The sequence below is a fragment of the Dendrobium catenatum genome, unplaced genomic scaffold (genome assembly GCF_001605985.2).
Source record: "Dendrobium catenatum unplaced genomic scaffold, ASM160598v2 original_scaffold_209636, whole genome shotgun sequence".
Lineage (NCBI taxonomy): Eukaryota > Viridiplantae > Streptophyta > Magnoliopsida > Asparagales > Orchidaceae > Dendrobium > Dendrobium catenatum.
Genome location: NW_021528048.1, coordinates 361,238 through 373,970, shown reverse-complemented (window position 1 = coordinate 373,970; position 12,733 = coordinate 361,238). Strand labels below are relative to the sequence as shown.

The 12,733-nt window shown below is 33.9% G+C and overlaps 1 long non-coding RNA gene across 1 annotated transcript; it reads left to right on the top strand.

Moving 5' to 3' along the window:
• The first annotated feature begins 1,309 nt into the window (after positions 1–1,309).
• LOC114578896 lies at positions 1,310–1,803 on the top strand. The gene is made up of 2 exons (XR_003699813.1): positions 1,310–1,535; positions 1,615–1,803. It is a non-coding gene; the product is annotated as an uncharacterized LOC114578896 (long non-coding RNA).
• The last annotated feature ends 10,930 nt before the right edge of the window (positions 1,804–12,733 follow it).

Sequence of the window (12,733 nt, the reverse complement as noted above, 5' to 3'; positions counted from 1 at the left end):
ATTCTTATTTTTTTAAATATTAAATTGAATATTTTAAAAAATTAATAATAAATGTAGTTTTTTTTTTTAAATCCCGCTTGCTGTGTTAATAAATGCTAGTGGATTTGCAATTTGAGGCGCATCACGTGGGAATTCTAATTTACGAATAGTTCACGTGTGAAACGTAGCGGAAGCTCGAGTGCGGAACTCGGTTACGCAAAGGGCTCGTGTGCGGACTGCGGGCTTACGTGCGGATGCGAATGACGAGGACTGGAGAGGTGAAAAACGCGGGCTCGAATCGTGAAGTTGAGCAGCTCGACAAGCCATTTGCAGTGCGAAGAGTCGAGCTCGAGCTTGCCGTTTGAGCTCGAGTTCAAGCCGATTTTTCAACTAAAGAGTCGAGCTCGATAAGATCATTACTCGGCTCGACTTGATTTAAATTTTCTCCTTTTAATTTACATTAATCTAAATGATGGAAAATTGGTTAATTATTCATGCTAACTTATTAAAATTAATTATTAAAAATATATTTAGGTGTTAAAAAGCATTTTAAATATATTTAATTATTTAAAATGGTAACTATTTTAAAATGTATTCATTAATTTTTTATTTAGTACAAATAAATTGTAGTGTGAAGCAAATCATGTAAAGTAAATATGACTATTTTTGTCATTCTGATTCATAATGCATATTAATTAAATTTTAAGAAATAATTGAACCATATATATAATCATTGATAATAATTTAAATAAATAGTTAATTAATAAATAAATAAATGAGGAATTTACATATGTAGCATTCATTATTCTATCATTTCCCTATTTAACAATATTGGTAAAAAGATGATATCGGTTGACCGTCGTTGCCCTTTGTTGCTTGCCATGCCACAACCTACCCTTGTCTGCAGCCAATCGTCACCATCATAATCGGCTGCGCCCACTGCTATAACCTTTCTCACCCTTCATCATCGATAAATTATTCTATGCGGTTACCTCCAGAGGTGAATCAGAACACACCACATCATTTGATACCGAATGGTACACAACAAAAAAATGACGTGAGATATTCTCATTCGCCTTTGGATGCCGTTCGATAACCACACAAAATAATTTCTCCTCATTATCGACCATCACCATTCAACTATTATTCTAAATACATTGTTATTTATTTTGAATTCCCTTATCTAAAAAGATTAAAAAAATTACATATATAAATATACTTAATCCAAACAACTAAAAAATATAATTGATATATTATTTTAAATTTAACGGGATTATTTTTTCATCAAACCGAACATCCCCTAAATAAAAATAAAAATTTATTTGTAGGTTTTAACCAGCGAGATAAATTAGCAAGAGCCTGTGGAGGTTCGTGGAGGTGAGGCAGAGAGAGGGGAGACGAGAGAGACTGCGAGAGGATCGAAGAGGGAGAGAGTGAGGGACACTGAGAGAGGGACGGGAAGGTAGCAGATGGGAAAAAGGTTTATAGAGGCACAGCGAGGGCGAGGCTTGGTTGCTTAATTCTGATGGTCACTGGCATGGAGCTAATCAAAGATGGTATGATGTCAAGTTTCTCCTCCTTTCCTTCTTTCTTCCCTTTATTCCTTGTCGTTCTTCATCAATGGAGGAGATGCAGGCTATGGGTTGATAGCAAGAGTATTTACTGGAATTAGGTCTTTCGTTGATCTTTCGTCTTCTTTACGCAAGCTTAAAGGTTTGGGGAACCTATTTAAATCAAATAATATTTTTATTTGTATGCTTACATGTAGTTTTTTCAGTAGTGTTGTGTTTCGATTGAAACATATGAATATGTTGTTTACATCAATCTTATTCGAGGTGAAGTATAACCCAATTACATGTGAATTGTGTAACCTTTCTTGTACTCGTCTACACTTAAACCAACATCAATCTTATGCGACTTAGATATATATTTAACTAGTAATGACCTAGTTATACTTGAATTATGTGTTTCCTTACCTATCATGGAGACTTCATGATGCAGATCAAGTTAAAAGCACAGGATAAGATCACAAATCAAGGTGCTGCATCAAGATTTGGACTATTTATCATGCTCAACTCTCCTTGTAAGCTTATAGATGAGCTATAATCTCTTTGAAATCATTGAAGAATAATTGTGTAAGATATTTTAATGGCCAAGGGGGTCATACCAATCAAGGAAGTAAATTTTTAAAAATTGATTTATTTTAGGACCTCTTTACTTGCATTATTTGGTCATTCCTAATATTCATCTTTTTGAATGTTTTAAAATTTCTTTATTTCTCCCTTTTTTGTATTATGATAATTATTAATCAATGTAATATTATTTTATTCTATCTTTGATTCATTGAATAAAAATTATTTTTGGTTGTGTAACTTTTTGTGGGAAGTCTTGGTAGCAATTCCCTTACGGTTTTAGTAAGTCCTTGGCTATTTTTTCTCACTCTTACTCCAATTTTCTAAAACAGTTCTCATCTATTCAACAACACCTCAGTCTTAGCTTCCCTTAATCTTAAAACACATTCAACATCTTGAAAACTCTATCAAACATTTCATCACATCCCGCATAACCTCCCAAGGCCTCAAGTACTCTTCAATAACCCTAAATTATCCTAACGAAAATCTTAATATGGAGACAATCTATGAGCATGAGAATTATTTACAACGCTTTAATCACTAATTCAAAATCTACAAAAACACTCAAATTAGTTCCCTAACTCCCAAACTTTTGAGTTGGAGTTTTCCTTTTCTTCCAAGAAAATGTGCCCTTTTGATATCCTAGAAGTTTCATCAAATTTGTCCAAATCCTGAATACCCGTTTCACCACACGTAAATAACGTTTCCATCAGCATTCTAAAAAGACACTAATCAAGTGCTTACATTCATCATAAAATTCTTATAAATCTTACAACACTTCAACTTGGTAGATATAGGAACTCTTAACAATCCACTTCTATATCAACACCATGAATGATTAAATGAAGAATGGCATCCCCACCCAACAAACTTTAGTTACAGATTAGTCACATTTAGTAAATAATTACTCAACCTATACTCCTGTGCAGATATCATATGCATAGTTGGTGAATGTAATGAAAGACAAAAAGTACTTCCGTTGGCTGTCCTTTGTTCATGCAACTCTATTTTTTCTATCCATCAAAATGTTATGCTTTCCATAAAAACCACGACCATGACAAAGAATATTTCCATTTCTACAATCTTACCGAGGAAAGTATTAAAATTAGAAAGCTCAAGAAGGATCTTTAAATGATATTTATTGATTTAGAGAAAACATATGATGAAGTTCCAAGAGAAATGCTCTGAAGAGTTTTAGAGAAGAAAGGAGTTGATAATAATTATATTCAAGTCATTAAAAAATGTATACAAGAGTTATTACTTGTGCTCAAACACAAGGTGATTTAATTGTATTTTTCAATTTCAATTGGATTACATTAAGGATCAGTTTTAAGCCCATATCTTTTTGCTTTAGTCATGGATGCTCTTATTAGATATTTGCAAGAGAATGTACCTTGTTGTATGCTTATTGTTGATGATATTCTTTTTGTTGATCAGACTAAAGATGGAGTTGATGAAAAACTTGAATTGTAGAGGTCAATTCTAGAGTCAGTTTGTTTTCATTTGAATATATCTAAAATCAAATACATGAATGTAATTTTAGTAGTAATAGATATTGTGGTGAGATTATAACATTGGGTGATCAAGTCATTGAGTGCTCGTTTTAAATATCTTAGATCTATTATTCAAAGAGATGGTGAAATAGATAGGATATTTTTTTTTAGAATCAAGTTGGATGGTTGAAGTGGAGGAATGCATTGAACCTATTGTATGATAGAAAAAGTACACCTCAAACTTAAAAGAGATTTTTATAAGATGGTGGTAAGACATGCAATACTTTATGGTACAGAGTATTGGCCCTTAAAAGAGAAGCATACAATTATGATAAGTATTGTAGAAATGAGGATGCTAAGGTGGATGAGTGACTTTGCACTTAGAAATAGAATGCAAAACAAGTGCATATATGAAAAAGTTATTGTAGCTCCAATGATAGATAAGTTGAGAGAGAGTTGCCTTAGATGATTTGGTAACACAAAATGTCAGCTTTCTGATGACCTTGTTAAGAGAGTAGATACATTAAATCTGATCTATGTTAAGAAAGGTAGAGGTAGATCTAAAAAGATTTGATTAGAAAGTATTAAAATGATTTTTTATAAGATTTAACTAAGAATTTGACTCTTAATAAGACAATGTAAAAAAAAAAGATTCATGTAGTCGACCCCACGTAGTGGGATAAACGCTCATTGTTATTGTTGTACTAGGAAAAACCTATTTAGCCCTAAGCCCAAACCGGATTAATTGAGGCCTTAATTAGAGTTCTGCTTTGTAATTTAGGAAGGAAATACAAATTCTGTTTTTTTTCTTTCTCTAATTCTTTATCATAGGAATTTACATATACTCAAAAGGTCTCCGCCTCACTTCTTACTACATTAAGAAGCACAACGTTAAGCTTGAGATCGAATCACAGTGATCATGGCTCAGGGTCATGTTTAAAAGGATGTGAGATTACTTTTCTCAACAGAGGTAAGACTCCCGGGTAGATGGATGATGTGTAATTAATGAAGATGCCTTAACACAACTTAAAATGTTAGTTGTAGTTAAGAAACAAAAAAAAAAAAAAAAAAAAAAATTCTAATGAGCTAAGTTAACAATGATCTCACCCACTTAACAACTCAATAATTATGCAACTTTTAAATTTTCCATCTTGCTTACTTGACAATTTATTATCTACTCAGCAATTATTACAAAAAAAAAAAAAAAAAAAAATCATATGGATTTCTTTAAAAATTCATAAATCAGTTATCATGTTAAAATCTTAAGTATTCAAAGGATGAAAAATCAAACCCTAAATTCAGATTTTTCTATTTATGACAACATCCACACTTAGAATAAGTGCAATCATTTATAAGTGGCAAGTCTATAGATGTTGCCTAAGGAGTCCAAAGCTTTGGCGTAAGGTGAGATCTATTTAAGGAGATGACATTTTAGGATGTATTAAGGAAAAAAAACTAAATAATACTTGGTAGCAATATCTCAGGTTGTTTGACCGCAAGTATTAGAAGTGTTGATTGAATCAAATACGGGCATTTGAAATTTTTGATGTTTTGTTGGAGGAAAAACATATATGGAGAATTTTTTTCGATGTTTTTAGAACTGCATGGCCCGTTCATTTTTAATGTATTTATTATTCATCAGATTTGAGTTAATTTCATATACTCTACGGGTGTGAAACTATTCCTGTCATCGCTGCCTGTCTCTAGTCGTCACTACATTTGGCCACCTCTTCCAATGCCACCCACCGCTAGTCATTGGCGCTGCCCACCAACATCATGGCTAGTCAACATCGTATGTCAAATATGGATTTTACTTTGCCAGCAACCAAGCAAAAAAAATTAAACTCCTAAATTTCTTCTACAAGCAATTAAACATTGCAAAATACTATTCCTTCTTGGTATTCATTATACTCAGTGAACCATTTATGATACGGACTTTGAAGACTATGAGGTGTCTTCCATTAATTTTCTCTAAGAAGTTTCTAAATTGGCTATTTTGGCTTGAGGTGTAATGATCAAGCTAGTTCTATTATATTATTCTTGGACTCAGCCAAACTATATTTTAATTGATTGATTTGACTTTGGAATTTGACATTTTGCTTGTTGCTTAAAGCATTCGAAATCATTGTTCCAAATAGACAGCAATCTTGATAATTCTTTAGCAAACTTCTTGCTATTTTGCTTGGCATTACAAATTTCTTCAAAATAATATCCTTAATATCATAAATAAATTTCTTTCCTACTTATAAACTCGCTTCATTTAACCTCTGAAATCAATATTCTTGGCAACTAACTTCTTATAATCATTTAATGAGAAAAAAGAAATTTGTCAAGTTGAAATTAACTTTCTCATCATATGAATGTAGATCCTTTGACATCAATTTTTCAAGATGCTAGTGAAGGTAGTTATATAATATAAAAAAATTGAAATCAAAGGTTATTAAGTTTAACTTATTCTTTGCAAAAGTATACACTATTATCAATCACTATATAGTCTTTGTTATCTGATAGGATGGTCAACTTCTTTCATTTTTGTAGTTAGGCTTAGAACTTCCAACTAGATGATATAATAATTCATCTTTGCCTTCTCTATCTCTCTCTCTCTCTGATCTATTTTGCTTTTTAGCAAGCTTCTTCTTGCCAACTTCCCGTGAAGTTGTAGGTGCAGCAACTTCAACTGTGGATGGAACTTTGTTTTCTTGGACTACTTGACCAGTGCTTGGTCCTACCTTATTCTTCATGGCTTACTCTTCTTCTTCTCTTAGGAAAATTTGCCTCTTCTTATTGGGGGCAAGTCAACAGTCTGCACGAGTATATGATTTACAAAATCATTTAAGTTGTCCCTAGCCACTTGGACAATATAAGGGTTATCTCCATGAATCTAAATAGACAATATAAGGGTTATCTCCATGAATCTCAAAAAGTGCACATAATGAAAGATAAATGACTAAGTAAATTAAACTCCAATAGAATTCACTGTGGGCTCCTAAAATTCATATCATATGCCCTGACCTCTCTACGCCAGATCTCTTTTCTTATTTTTGTTTGTAACGGAGGAGAGTTTTAATAAATTTAGGGTCCAAAAGAATTTTCAGAAGACAGATTGGATTTTAGATAAGACACTACTAAGAGATGTCACCCTCTTTTTGTGAGGACTTTATGATCTGAGTTCTGGTTTCATATAGGTGCAAGCCCCTATAATTAATTACCCCTCTTGATTACTATGAAAAACTTTCGATTAAGGTTGGTTGTAAAAGCGGTTGCATAGGTTATGAATTCAGTGTATAATAGCAATCATTTTGAGGTTTGAATTTGAGATATGAATTTTGGAGTTTATCACCATAAACTTAAAATAGATGGTGGGGGGAATGAAGATGAGCTCGATCAAGATTCTATGATTCTGTCGTCCCAGGCTGTCATGTTCCCTATTATACTTAGTTAGAGGAGGTAGTTGACCCAACTTAATAGAAGGTATCTTATCATCAACCATGAGTTGCTTCATCCAATAATACCACATAGACCTGGATTGATGTTTATCTAAGGGGATATATCCGAATCCTACTATCATGACAAAAGGCTTTATACTTATTGAATATACCCTATGATTCATTACTCAAGGGTTTGACACCATTAGGGAACATACGGGCTTTGGTCGTGATCATAATATAATGGTGCCATTTACGGTAAAACCATCTGATTAGATGACACGTGCCACGTCCCTGCTGACAAGAGATTATTTGAGAATAAAACTTAGTGATACACTCGAAAGAACATTCGCTCTTTGTGAGTTGAGATTAATTTCAAATTTATCACCCTCGACAAATAGTTGCGGGAGGTGGATGTGTTTAAGTTGTAAGTTTTAAAGTGATATATTTTATTTCAGGGATTTAGACTTTTGTTGGATTTGAGATTTGACCTCGCTGGTTGAGATTTTCAATCAACACGGTCATCATCGGGATGATTTATAGGCATTTGCATTTGTGGATTGAAGCTTGTCAACTTTGTCAATTTGCCGACAGAGGATCGGGTTCATGCTTGACTTCACCTGTTGACCCACACAACATTCTTAAACGTCACATGTGTTTTCATAACACGCTCGTCGGGGCCCATAAGGGTATTTGGGGGGTATTTTATGATTTAAATAAGGTCAACTCCGTTCTTTTTGTAGAGAAGGATGAAACTTGAATATTTGACCCATATAGTATTCTCGGACTGTTGAATTTATGAATCATTTGCGACGATCAGAGCCAATGTGGATTGTAGCATTTGACCAGCGCATCATTCTAGGATATTTGTATTTATAACTTTAATATGTTTCCCCAAGCACATGCAAGAAGTTATTTTCAAATGTATTTTCAGTACTATCGTAACTTGTCGCCTTCTATCCGCTTACAGAAGTAGGATTGTGGATCCGGTGGCATGTCATTGCATTGTGATTATTTGCCCATTTCTTTGTACAGGTAAATTGTCGTGCACTACTTATTGCTTTATGTAGGTGGATTGTAGTACACAAACTAATCTCTTATTATGATTCATGGAGGCCTGTAGTTGTTATATATTGTTTGCCATTATTTTATAAGGGATCAGTGTATTCGAATTTATATTGTATGGAGATCGGCTGCACGGGTATCATAGTCTCCATTACTTGTTGTCGATTAGCACTCGTAGGCTTGTTGTGATTGTGGCGAATCTTCTATTACATCCAATAGGTGGTTCGTCATTATCTACAGGTGGACTATTGTATGCGTGATAATCTTTCTACGACCACCTGTGGGCAAGCTGCAGTGTCTTCTCACATCTATATCCCTTCACCAATATTCTCAGATGAATGTGATAGGGACTGTCACATGTTCTCGTATGACATTTATGAAAAATATCATCAAATTTGACTTATTTCTTTTGAAGCTAAATGTGTCCACTTTTGCTTTGAAGCGAGTTCAGATCCGAGTCCAATTCGAGTTTAAGTCTGACATTATTTGATGAAGTTTGATTTAAAATTGATTTTATGTTTGAATTATGATCAAAGAAATTTCCAATTTTCTGCTCAAGTCCACTGTTATTTATTGAAAATTTCGGCAGCCTCCCAGCATCCCTCCTCGCGAGGGGAGGTAGGGAGGGAACTTGTGCCCTTTCAAACCCTCCCGACCTGAAAGATAATCAATGGTCGAGGGCTTTGGGACGTTGTCGGGTCCCAGAATCAGTCTTCGGAGGTCTGTGATGATTGTTGATTGCAGATAATTGCCGATTGAGTGATTTTATTTAAGTTAAAAAAAACATTTTTGAATCCCCTAAAAAATCCGGTAGCCTTCTAGTGCCTCCTCCCCTCGTGGGGACGTTGCGAATGACACTTGCCCTTTCAATCCGCCTAGTCTGAAAAATAGTCAACGAACAAGGGCTTCAGGACATTGTTGGGTCCCGGAATTGATCTTCATAAGCTTTGATTAACGAAGATTGATCGCATATCGAATGATTGATGACGATTAGTTGCAGATCGAGTGGTTGCCTATGCTTGGTTTGAAAAATCCCTCGTCTCTCTTTTTTTTTTTCATTTTATTTTATTAAAATAATAATATACATATTTATTATAATCTAATATAATATTTATTATTATATACATATTATAATAAAAAATATAACTATATATATATAAAACATCACATATAATATATAATATTATATAATATATAAATAAAGAGAGGGAGGGAGAATAAGGAAGAGCCCGATCGAAAGCAGGGACGGACACGGCCCAGCGTCGGGTTGGTGAAGCTTTGTATGGCTGAAAGTGTAGAACTCCTTTGACTTTGATAGAGGTGGGTGATAAATAGGAAATGGGTGTGACATTTATGGGTGAAATTGTTAAGAAGATCAATCTGATTAAAGAAAGATTGAAAGCTGCACAAGACAGGCAACAGAAGTATTACAATAAGAAGCACAAGTTTGTGGAATTTCAGGTTGGTGACTTTGTGTATGTCAAAGTCAGTCCGATGAAAGGTGTGAGCAGATTTGGTAGAGTAAGCAAGCTCAGTCCAAGGTATGTCGGACCTTTTGAGATTATTGAAAGGATTGGTAAGTCTGCTTATAGATTATTGTTATCCGATCAGCTGTCTGATGTGCATAATATTTTTCACGTATCCTCTTTGAGAAAGTGGATATCTGATTCTGACAAGAAGTTATCTGCTGATAAAGTTGAGATTCAGGAGAATCTGCAGTATAAAGAAGAACCTGAGAAAATTTTGGCCTATGATGTACGCAAGTTAAGAAGTAAACAAATTCCAATGGTTAAAGTGCAATGGAAATACAGAACAGCACGGAAAGCAATTTGGGAGAAGGAGTCGGACATGAGGCACTCATATCCGTATCTATTTTGACTCAGTTTACTTTGGAAATGTCGATGATGACATTTTTCTTAAGGTGGGTAGATTGTAAAACCCTTCAAAAAGCTGTTTTTTTAGTGTTGTTAGTCCCGTACGAATTGCCTTAGTCCCGGACGAACTGAAGAAAATTGTAAAGAAATCTGTCATTTTCGTCTGTATAAACCTGGAACAGTCGGGACGAACCTTCGGGACGAACCAAGACAGAGAGTTTCGTCCAGGGATGAAAAAAATGGAATTTATTTTCGTCTAGACTATTGAGTCCAGAGAAGATCATCCCGAGACGATCGGGACATCGTCCGGGACGATTCTTGTTAATAAATATCTGAATAATGCCGATTTTGAAGAGAGAGAAAGCCTAGAAGAGAGAAAAACGAAGGGAAAAGAAGAAAAGTGGATTTTTGGGCGAGTTTGACTCGTTTTCGTCCGTCTCCGCAGTTGGGAAAGTTGACCGACTCGAGGTAAGGCACATTCCTCCTTTCTCAATTTTCAAAAACGAGATTTTTGACGCATTTTCTATTCCGAATTTTGTTTCCGTTAGCGATTTTCTGGTATTATTTTCTTTTGACAAAGGTTTTACCGCGTAACTTTTGGTATGTCTCTGAGATGATAATTGTGTACGTTTTGAGAATTTTCTAGAAGATTTTTACCGGATATTTTGGATTCCGCGGTGTTTTAATTGAACTGCAAATTATCAGGATGTTAAAAAATATTTTGTCAGTACAATGAAAGTCTTATAATATTGTTGTGGATATTCTGTGATAATTTGGTAAATTTCTGAATCTGTGATTTTTGTGTAAATTCCGTATACTGCCGTTATGCCGCTGGTTTTTCGTACGAATTCTGCTTTTGTCCTGAATTGTACATTGAATGAATTGATTAATTGTATGCTATCATAAGGGAGTTATAAGGGGCCGGAATCCTATGTGATTCCGTTGTATGGGTCCGGGAAGGGAGGCATAAGGGGAAGTTCTGAAATCTAAAATTCTGTATATCTGTTCTGTTCAGGTGCTATAAGCACAAAAGGGAGCCATAAGGGGAAGTTCTGGTGCTATAAGCACAAAATGGAGCCATAAGGGCAAGTTCTGGTGCTATAAGCACAAGGGAAATATAAGGGGAAGTTCTGACACCTGGAAGGAAGTTCTGTTCTGAAATTATCTGTTCTGTAAAGCTGTAATGTGATTATTTCTGCTATGATTTCTGATTTCTATACAATTCTGGTTATTCCGTACGATTCTGTCTGCTCTGTGATTTGAAGCTTGATGATCTCTAATTTGAACTTAGATTTTGATATGACTTAAATTTTCCGTATCCGATGTTTGATTTCTTATTGAGTTGTTATCTGTTCTGTCTGTTATAAGATTTATGTACGATTGTTCGAATTCTGTACGAATACTTTTCTGATATATTTTTTGATGTGAGTTTCTGATTATTTTAATTGGTGATTGATGTCTTGCTGAGTTGTTAGCTCATCCTTATTTTCTGCGTTGTTTTTAGGTTCTGGGAAGAGGAAGGAAGTCTTGGACTAGAAGTTTTGTGTCTGATCTGAGATTAGGTATTTTGTACTTTTGATTTTTGTACAGTCATGACTTTTCTGTTTCTGTTCTGTTCTTTCTGTCTGCAGCCATGCACTGTATCTGTATATGATTGTTTTGATGAAAGAAAAGATAGATGAACTGTTATGTATTTGAATGTTTATAGTAGCTCTGTGTTTTTCTGTCTATTTAATATTTGGAAGAAAGTCTGAAGCAAATTCCAAAACTAGATCCTGGATTTTCAATAGTTCCGTCGCGGCCCGATGCAAGCGGTATCCGTCCCGGTCGGGTTGGTTCGTGACACAACAGACTTGGCTTGACTCCCGAAACCCATTGGGATGGGTCCTGGGGTATAGCCTAGTCAAATTTCACCAGGTCAACTTTTTGACCTAGTCTTGGGGAAAAATAGGTCAACAACTTAAAAAAAACATTTTAATGTTCTACATGCTCAGAATTGAATGTTAAACAGAGAAAAATTAAAAGCCCTTCATAATTCATTCTAATTAAAAAGTAATTTCTAAATTAAGAATAATTAATAATTAATTAAATAAAATAGCTAAAATGATCGATCGGATCACACCTAATTCATAGGTATTGAACTTGTAAAAATCATAACTAACTATAAAAAACTTCAAATGACACAAACTCAAAGGCATTGAACTCATACTTAGATATAGTATTTATAATAATATAAAACTTCTAAATTTTAATGTAAATAAAAAAGCTTACAAATGATCAAACCTAATTCATTAAATAAATTAATAAATATGAAAATTCAATAAATAAAAAAAAAATCAGCAAATCATCAACTCAATAAATTAAATCAGACGAGCAATAATAACATTTTATACTCTATGAATAAATTTTTTGGCTAGAATAACTTGAGCTACTGGGCTACATGCCTTAGGACGAAGGCCTTGATCCGCATGCCCGCTGGATAATATCACAAATAAATTAATAAAATTGAAGTGTTAATTTATAAATATTTTAAATTAATAATTAATAAATTGAATTAATTGAAATTTAACACCTAAAAATTAAACATAAATAAAAACATAATTTCTGGGTAACCTGAGCTTACGAGGTTATTAACTTAATCTCATTAAGGGTGAAATAAACCTCATATATAGCCCAGGTTTAATAAAGGTAATTGCTATTCAACTTAAATAATCATTGAAATAGGTAATAAAACTTTTAAAAATTAAAGCTTTCATACACTTGTG